The 10,201-nt window shown below is 39.4% G+C and overlaps 1 long non-coding RNA gene across 1 annotated transcript; it reads right to left on the bottom strand.

The window, feature by feature from the left end:
• Positions 1-8,436: 8,436 nt before the first annotated feature.
• LOC106941624 (uncharacterized) lies at positions 8,437-9,737 on the bottom strand. Its single transcript, XR_001423416.1, has 2 exons — positions 9,649-9,737; positions 8,437-9,180 (listed from the first exon to the last, which is right to left on the bottom strand). It is a non-coding gene; the product is annotated as an uncharacterized LOC106941624 (long non-coding RNA).
• Positions 9,738-10,201: the final 464 nt, after the last annotated feature.

Below are 10,201 nucleotides of genomic sequence, written 5' to 3'. Positions count from 1 at the left end.
AAAAAATAAGGTTTGTGATCTCTTAAATGCCCCTTTTTTTTGCGCGGGGGGTGGGGGGAAAAAAAAAAAAAAAAAAAAAAAAAAAAAAAAACAACACGAGCCTCGCGATCCGGGGGCTTTCAACGCCAACGCTCTCGCGGCTGCTCCATCCGCCCACCAACACCTACATGCCCCATAGCACATGCAAACAGTCCAACGCTCGCTGGTGCAGCTGGGTGAGGGCGCAGGTTCCTGAAGCTGGTCGGGGAGGGGGGAGGATTTCGACTCCCAGCATGCCCAGTCATTGTGCCAGTTGGCCTTGCCAGCATTCATTAGGTGAAACGGTGGTGGGGGAAAAAAAAAAAAAAGCCCCCTGAAGGGTGGAGGGAAGGTAGGCGGGGTAAAGGGTGGGGGGTATATATATGGTGCAGCTTTGAACAATCGATACCAAAAACCTCCAGCGTGGAACTGCCCTTCAGCCATGGGCAGAGTCTCCGGTCAGAGGAGACCAGCGGGGCGCCGCCTCCGTACGAGTCCTGTGTATCTAACGGCAGCTTTCTCTAACTCTTCCTGTCTATGTGATGCAGTCAGGGTATAAAGTAAGTGCACCCTTTTTCGGTTCTTTAGGACCTAAATAGTAGACTGTCTGGTTCAAAACTGAAGGGAACGACGTCATGAAAGCACACTGCACAGCGTCGGTTCCTTAACGCAGAGCAAAAACACAAAAATTTACCAAGTATGTTTGGTCTAGTTTCTAAAGTGAATCTTAAAACACATGAAATAAAACAAAACTAACTTGCAAGTAACTTTTCAGCAAGCTTGTTTTAAGTCAATAATTCCTTAATATTGATGAAAAAGGACTAGTTATAGGGTGAAATAATCTGCCATGGGAACGAGTACTTCATCAATATTTAGGAATTATCGATCTAAAACAAGCTCTTATATCTGCTGAAAAGTTATTTGTAAGTTCATTTTGTCTTATTTCAAGTGTTCCAAGATACTTTCACTGGAAATATGAACAGAAATACTTGGCAAGATTTTGTGTCTTTGCATTGCGAAAATGCCAAAAATGCAGAAACAGTTTGTACAAAAGTTCAAATCCGTTGAATTTGAATGTAACAAAACGGGGCCCAAGCCGTGAACTCAAATATAATCGTCGCATAAAAAAAAAAAAACAACATAACGTGTTCAAGCAGATTGGATCGGACAGAGGGTGCAAATATTTTATTACGACCGCCTGAAAAAGCAGCTCATGTTTTGGATTTCAACACAAAATCTATGTTGATGTTTCCTTTTTTCATTTTGCATAGAGATGCGAATGGAAACTGTCCCACATGGGGGAATACAATCATGACGGATGGGGATCGTTGCACTTTTGTGACTTTTGATGGCTTGAATGTTGTGTGTTTTTGTTTCGTTTCAACCCCGTTATCCATACTGTGAGCATAACAGTACCGCTTTCCTAGTCTGCAACCATGCTGGGGGAGACAATATGAGACAGTTGGAGTTGAGTTATTATTATTGTTTTTTAATCCTTCCCCCCCCCAAAAAAAAAAAAAAAGAAAAAGTTTCATATACTTCTTAGGGTTTTTGCTCTGGCTCTTAATTTATTCACTCATCAATATATCCCACGACGCTTATTGAATCAGGGGAATAATAGAAAAATCCAAGGACATGTCATGCACCTTGCGGGACCTTTCCGATTTGAAACGCGGTAAAACCCCATTCTTGGTATGATTTAGCCGAAATCAATTTCACATTTCGTTATCTTTCAGGTTACGCCACTATTTTTCCCTAATGCTCCAGCTGAAACTGCAGCTCTGTCAAACCGTAAGCAAATAAACTCTCTTCCTGAAACAAATTTCTTTCTCCCCCCAACCCCGACTCCAACATTTGACAGATTTTAGAGTCACTTCAGATGCAGCTTCGCATTTGGTCCCCCTTCCTGTCTTTCAGCCTGTCAGAGCGGGTTTCCTGTCACTGTGTAGCTCCGGGTCCCCTGTCGTCTCGGAGGCTCATCCGGGCCGGCTAGCTGCCACCGCGCGCAGCTCTGATTAGCATTGCGACTCCCAGCTCTTCTAGCAGCTGAGCTAATGAGATAGCTCTGGGTCACAGGGAAACGGAGTAGTATGAGTAGAAGAATAAAAAAAAAGGAAGAAAATACGAGGGGGGACCTTGAGTCACACGGGTGCCAGCCGTCCACAGCTAGTGGATAGATCTGATCTGGAATCGTTGAACAGAGAACCAGAACATAGTAGTGAGACTTGTAAAAAAATAAAATAAAAAGATCTAAGCTTAAATGGAAAAAGAAGAACTGGTTTTGCATATTAATCTTAACATCACTTCATAACCTGCCTTATCTTGCTGAATACATTTCAATAAATGTCGCTTTCTCTGCAAATTCCCACCAGCTGGTCGATCCTCGCCCCCCCACCACCAAACCCTCCACCTGCTTTAACAACTAAAGTGCCATTCCAGTTTGTTTCCATCCGTCCCTCCATCCTCACCACACCTCTTCCCTTCCCGTCCGCAGCAGTTGTCCACTGCGCCGTCAGCTGCAGGAATGCTGAATGCACACTTTACACGTTTTGCCCAAAGATTTGCATATTTGCAAGTGAACTGCTGTGAATGTAGTAGATGTAGTAGAAAGATCCACGAGGCAGGGATGCAGAAAACGAGAGACAGATGGAAGGTGGAAGGATAGGGATTGTTTTTTTTGTTTTTTTCCTTACGCGACCATCCCGGTAGATCTTAATTACCAACTCTCCATGCTCCGCAACGTTCCCAGTCTGCTGGAACCCGGAGCCGAACTCGTTGCTCATAAATGTAAAAATAAGGTGTTCATGGTGTTACGGAGGCGCCGGCGGAGGGAGGTAGCTGTAGTTCCACATAACCGCTTAGGAATACTGCTTGGTCAAGTCGTTCCAAATTAAACACAGGCTTTGAGTCGAAAGCGTCGGCCTTAATGTTATATAATTATCACAGGTCAAAGTTCACTATTCTCATGGGTCGATAAAGGTCAAGGGAAGTTGACATTTACTCTGGAAGTTAATCTGATTGTGGGATTATCCCAGACACTTGGTAATGTGATTATTTCAGAGCTAACCATATCTGAAGACAGATATTTTTTGATCATTTCAGCTTGGATACAGATGAACTTTATTAATCTGAATTTTAAAAGGTTATCTTTGTGTACGCCCCCCACTTTACTGGGCACACCTTTTGGAAAATTGAACTAACATCTAATGTGGTGTGTTGGACATTCCTGAAGCAGTTCTGTTGTACTTTTCAACTCATTTACACACATGCAGACGACACACTTCAAACTTTGCATTACGTTTCACATTTTACTGCCTTTCAGTTTCGTTTGAGAATTATTAAACGTTTTTAGATTATGTTTCATTATACACTGTGCTTATAGCATTAAGACACCCAAACTAGCACATGTAACGTGAGCGTACTCATTACTACATGATGGATGATGGAAAATAACCAATTGACAGTAAGTCAGTTTGCATCTTTAAGGATTGTGGTACGTCTGCCGCGATCTCAGATTATCAGACGTAATTAATGATGGCGGTATTATCGTGACAAGCAATGTTTTTAAAATGCTTATGGGTACAGAAGAATGTCTTCAACTCACTAAATACCAAGCTAAGCAAACAACCATCTTGTTACCAGTCTTGCTAACCATTTAAACTACTAGTTAGCTCATCATCCATTGTCTAGCTTGTCTAGTTATTAGTCTTTTTTTTTTTTTTTTTTTCAAAAAGGAAAACCAATTTGTACCATTTTACGTCAATCATAAATACTGCAAATCGATGCAGTATCATTGGCATGTGTATAAGAAGCATCTCATTATTTTATGGTCAAGGTAAGGTGTTATTTTATTTGGTTATTTATGTATTTATTTAGTTTGGGTGGAAATTGATGAAGGATCACAATTTGTTAAAATAATCTCAGTTAAGTGGAAACAGTTTCCTCTTTATTTGTTTCTTGCAGAGAAGAAAGCCGCTCGTTTTGGCAGTGAAATGCTTAAAAAAAAAAAGACAGAAAAAAATGCATCCATAAAAACATAGATTTAGCTGTACATAACAGAACTGTTTCATCATTTGTCCGAACACCTTTCTAATCTGTGTTTACGATGTGCTGACAAATAAAGTTGGCAAAACTTGGCAAAAAAAAAAAGCAGCAGCCATTTGGGAGCAGACATTTCTAAACTATGGCCTTTGGTGATCCCTTCTGGGCCCAGGTAGAAGACTCCTCTGCGAAACCAAACGTTTGTTTCCACGGCTTCCCTCCACCTTGTCCTGAAGAGACATTGTTACTTCTGGCAGCTTTTTGTAAATAGCCTACGATCTCTCGCGCAGACTTCTTTCTCTGTGCGAAACGATCGACGTTGTGACGCCACACCGTCCGAGACATTTCTCTAGATCTGCTTTAGTTTTTGCAACCATTGCACTACGTGATCATACTTAGCTCTTGCACTCTACTTGTGCGCACACTGCTAGCCTAGTCTGTTTGAGCACTCTGTCCGATATCCACTTAACATTTAACACACAGCCAGGATGCACTTTGCCACCAAGGACCGTTTTCTGCTGGTCTAGTCTCGACAGATCGGACTGTGGTCCAGCCCCTTTTCTTCACCGTTACCCTGGGGGGGTCCGTTGTACCACGCTGACTTTCAGTCCTGCTGTGACTTGGTTGATTTTCTTGGTATCAGTGCCATCCAAGTGACTCCTTCTCTAACTATTGTGTTTGTTCATGCTTGACGTGTTGGTATATAAGAGATTCACGCATTTTAACCCACTCACTTTATTATTTTTTTGTTTTGTCTGTACGTTTCACCTTACCCACCCTGAACCTTCCTGACCCAAACCTCAACAATCGGAGCCCTCTGCGGCCCAGCATGTTCTGGAGGAGTTTTCTCTTGAGCTATGCTCTTTGGTTGGACCGCGAAAGGTTTTCTGCATCGACAGCAGATCTTTACAGTGCAATCTATCAATCTTTTATCCACTCTCCTGCTCCCTGTAGGTGCTCGCTCTCTAGTTTTTACCTCTCTCCTTTTTCTCCCCTAGAAAACTTCCTCTTACGTTCTGTTTCTAAATAGGTTTGGTATCAAAACTGTCTGACATTTTATCAAGCAATACACTATTGGAGATTTTTGTTCACCGACCAGATCGATCTCTTTATTGTAGTTGGGCTGAAAGTGTTTTGGACATAACCGCTTTCATGATCTTGTTTCAGAAATGTTGAAATGAAACATGTCTTGGTCAGCTTCTTCTGTACTAAAGTTGTTTCCTGTGAAAAGTATTTGTCCCTTAGCAGATTTCATTTTTTTTAGACAAATTTTAATATCAAAGAGTTTGCAGATTATTCTTTCCTTTAATAGGGTAAAACAAAAAAACAAACAAAAAAACAAAACATGTCAATATGACAAAAAGTAATTGCCCCATAAAAGTGGTTTTGCCACTGGTGGTGTCTACAACTGCCCTTAAATTTCTGTAATAACTCAGAAACAGTCTTACATGGCAGTGGAGGAATTTTAGCCTCTTTTTTTGAGAATTGTTTCAGTTCAGCCACATTTAAAGGTTTTGGGTCTGGACCAGTGTGGTTTAAAATCATCTATTTAAAAAAAGGCAAATGTTTCTTAATAACTGAGACCATCATTTGAAAACTGCTTTCTGTATTCCCTCTGGTAATATTTGTCTATTAATAAAAGTAGTTTGTTAACTAATGTAAGCCTGAAGCTTTCTGGAAAGGGACAAATACTTATTTACGACAGAGTACAAAGGCCAACTTGTTTTGCAATTGAATGATGTATAAGGAAGTTTCTTCTGCATATAATATTGTAATGTGAAAGTCAGTAAACATTGTAAAAAAAACCCAAAGAATGTCCAAACACAGTTTTGATCCTAATGCTATTGGTAATCGTGGACATACATTTTAAAACATCCTCAAAATCAGCTATGTTTTTTTTTAATTATTAATATTATTTATTTATTTCTACTAAATGTCCTTGAAATACTGACTGGCGTAAGTTTTTAACTCTTAAAGGTCACAAAGAAATGGATAAATACTTTAAGATCTGGTTACTTTCAGCTGTAATTTGTAGCATGTAAGGTTAAAAGCTGCTGGGTTCTAACAAGACGTTGCTAAATATCTCTCAGAATAATTAAAATGTTCCTTCTGGTTTAGCAACAAAACAAAACTAAAAGAATAATGAGCCAATCATGGCTTCCACCATGTATTACCACTAGTTCGATGTTGTCATTTTTCAAAGTGCTTTTTTTATTTTTAAATCTATTAAGTGATCACAATTACATTTTCATCATAAATTAACGTAAAATAAATTTTTAAAAAGTACAAGCGTATCCGTTCGGCTGACCAACAGGGACTCCTTGACTCATATGGTTCATATCAACATCATAATCATAAACCTTCACCCTACATCCCACTCCCGTCACCACCACCTCTGTTCGGTTTCTCTTATTTCTAATTTGTTTGTTTTACTTGCAATTTTTTGCTGTACAAAGTGTTTAAAATATTATTTGTATTATATGATGTTAGTATGGTAATGTTCTTTATTAAGGAAGAAGAAAATTTATTTTTGTTACCGGTCTGTTTCATAATTCTTTTCTAAATTGGTATTGTAAGATATCTATGCAAGAACTGTTAAGTGGAGCATTTTTATTTAAGAATGTAATATGTGTAATAAATGGTAGACTCTGGTTATGACTCCTAGAGGTGTGTTTGTTTTAATTATAAGGCGCTCAGATTTAAAAAAACAAAACAAAAACAAAAAAAACAAAAAAACATCTCAGTCTTTATAGTTTGTTCTAGAGCTGCAACCTCTGAACTCTGGATTGGGAAGATTACTCCCAGAGAATCTTAATCCCAGCTTGGAACAGCTGAGATTCCTGAGTTTTAATTCAATATGGCTGCCACATATGAAAGTTGTACTCATGACTTGTATTTTGTTTAATCAGTCACACAGAAAGTGATGTTTTGAATACGTTATTTTGGTACTGAATAAAACGTAGATGAGCATGATGCTAAAAGCTTCCATTGCTAACATTAGTTAGCCTGATCCCACAGCACAACAGTTCGCGACTTTGCAACCAAACACAGTTAAAATCAGGGGGTTGTTCCCGCATTTGACCTCCAATATATAATGCACATGTAATGCGGTGCTGTAACAAACAAGTTGTCTTTAACAAGACAATTCTTATCAGTAAATAAAAAGACACGTATGCAGACTTACGTAAATAGTCGCTATTTAGTTGTAGTAAGTCAGTTTCAGTACGTTCCAAAAACAAACAAAACTCTGGTTACGTCAAAAACAGAACTGTATTCACACGTAATGTTTTATGTTTCACTGTTTGTATATATATGTTGTCAACATTATGCTGTACTATTTTAAATTATTCCTTCAATTTTTATTAGTTTTAAGGTGTACTGTTTAAAAAGCCCATCTAGGGACAAGTGCTGCGAATTAGCTGTTGCTATTGCACTGTGACACAAACATGGGACTGCTGCTTTGTTCAGTTTTTTTTTATGCCGATGTGTGCCTATCAAATAAACTTAAACTAAATGACCACATGCTTTATGAAAAATAATAATTTAGAATCTTTTCAATCACACATCCCAGATGATTTGCGCTTGACTCACCCTACGGTTACAACAAGCGACAAAATGGTGCTGAAAGACGATAAACGGAAGCCAAAAGCGGGAGAAGTTACACTGCTTACTTACATAATGGTTTTAAAAAAAAAGTAGTAAAACCTTAGCTAAGATACGTCAGCTATACTTTGGTCTCAAGCCTCTCAAGTCAGGTTGGCTCGAGGTCAAGCACAATGCATTTGGGGTCGGGTTGGTATTTTTAAGCCCGATCTAACTCTAGTTGGGAGTTTGAAGAATTTGGGTAATTTTGCTTCACTTGGATGTGACCTCTGAATAAAACCATGAATTATGTTGTCTGTAGGAAAATCCTAAAGGAGAAAATTCAGCCATCTTTGTTTGACCCTGAGCTGAATGTTAATGTAACTATACAGCAACAGGACAAACCACATCAAATTAACAAGTCCATCTCTGAATGATAAAAACAACATATTTTGTAGTTTTCTTGTCAAAGTCTGGGCTTAAGCATGGTGTGCAGGCTCAAAAATCCTCCAAAGTGGCAAAATTCAATCAATTCCCCAAAGAAACGAGGGCTGTAACTCCTGCACACCAGACGCAAAAGGTGCAATTTGCAGTTTTTACTTCTCTCATACTAGGGTCGGGTTGTTTTGGATATCTTTCTCTCCCTTTTATAAATAAAAATATAATTGGAACACTGCACTTTGTGTTTGCTTACTTTACTTTTCTTTGCTATTTAAATTTGCTTTATGGTCTGAAACACCTGAGTGTGAAAAAGAAGAAGAAATCTATTAGGAGGCAAAAACATTTTCACAGCTCTGGATGTGGAATTGGTTTTATTAACCTCAATGTAGCATTGCATTGGGACTCTTTTTTTTCTTCTTTTTTTGCAACTTTTGCTTTTATTCACATTTGCATTTGGTTTGAGACATATTTACTTTCATCATTAATCAGTGTTTGGTTAAATGTAGCCAGAAAAAAACAACATTGTAAGGAAACGACGACTTGGTACTCCACAAAATAACCTTCTTGTTCATCACGCTTTCCTATAAATTTACCTGAACATCATGCTGCTGCAGTAGTTGAACAAGCAGCAATTAAAGTCTCTAAATAAATCAGACACGCACAATATCCTCGGGGATGGGATTCCTCTTTGTTCGTCTCAGTGTGCTTTCTAAACAGTCACAGTCTTAACAACTCCAAATTGGATTTAAACAAGGAAGGAAAACCCATTACTTTCCTAAAAATCCAATTAGACTTTTTTTTGAGTGCACGTTTTGGATAATTTACCTCCACTTTAAAATATGGCTTTTGCTCTGCACAGTTTTAGATTTTCATCTTTTAAACGAAAAAAAAAAAGTTCATGTCCTTGTGAGAGACGACAAAATCAGCCCATGGTTAAAAAAAAAATAAAAATCTTCTGGATCAGGACTGAAATCACCGTTGTGTGGTCAACCAGAGGCAATAATGAGTTGGACCGGGTTCTGATTGCTCCTCAGTTCCGGCCGTTTACGGCAGATGGATCCGTCCTGTCCGCCAGAAGGCGAAGAGCGCAGCCACGTACTGTGGGGAGAAGCCGCTTCACACGAGAGCAGGTCATATTCTCCACACTGGTGGTAAATTACGTCTTTATTACAAATTAATCCGGCCTCATGAATATATATGGCTCCCCCCTCCCTCGAAAATGGCTTCGCAGTCTTTAATTAGCGCTTACTTGTCATTCAGCGAGTTGACACACAAACCAGTGTCACGCAGACTAGATGAGACAATCAAATAACTGATGGCTAATTGGGGATCAATTAAGCAGATGATGGGAGCTCATATATAGTTTATGGTCTGTAAGTTTGTTCTCGTATGGGAGGGAAAAAAAAGCTAATTAATTAATTTAGAGAGGCAGAACTGTTTTTATCTGGAAGGACGGAACTGATAGCCGTTGGCCTGATTTAGTAGGCCTGTGTGAAGCCTGTCTGTAAATTCTAACTTAGCATCTTTTTTTTTTTTTATACATTTGCTTATGTTTTCTTTGCTTACCAGGCATTTTAAGATGAAGACATCTCAGCAAAGCCAGCACAGAGGATTATTATCGTTTCCCCAGCAGCGGGTTGCATTGGCTCGACGACGACGACGGAAAGCCACAAAGCTGGTTAGTGCAGCCTCGTGGAAGTTTGCACACTTATTCAGCGGCAGAAAGGCAGGCGAGTGAGCTCTTTATAATCTTATTCGGCAAGCATTAGTGTGTGGCGTTGTTGGCGAGTGTTTACGGGAAAGTGGCAGCCATCAGCTTTCTTTAACAGCACGACAAAACAGAAGCGCGGCGCATCTTCCCCCCACCGACGCTTATCTCCGAGAAGGACCACATCAGCTAATTGTGAGATGTGGTCTGCATAATCGCATTGTGGCGCGAAAGGGAAAACTATCCCGACGACATCTGGTCAAAAAGCAGATGCAGCTCTAAAGTTGTTCCTGATGGCAGGGGGGAGGAGGAGAGGAAATCAGCACAGTGTAGCTAATTTAATGTAAATTAAAAGCTGCTGATGTTTTGCTTACTTTTGTCCTGAGAAGTACATTTAAAGCACGGGCTGTT

The sequence above is a fragment of the Poecilia latipinna genome, unplaced genomic scaffold, assembly GCF_001443285.1.
Source record: "Poecilia latipinna isolate Pla-1442-1.1 unplaced genomic scaffold, P_latipinna-1.0 Scaffold3768, whole genome shotgun sequence".
In the NCBI taxonomy this organism is placed as follows: Eukaryota; Metazoa; Chordata; class Actinopteri; order Cyprinodontiformes; family Poeciliidae; genus Poecilia; species Poecilia latipinna.
Note: the sequence above shows the minus strand (reverse complement) of the source record. Positions and strands in the feature narration are given on the sequence as shown.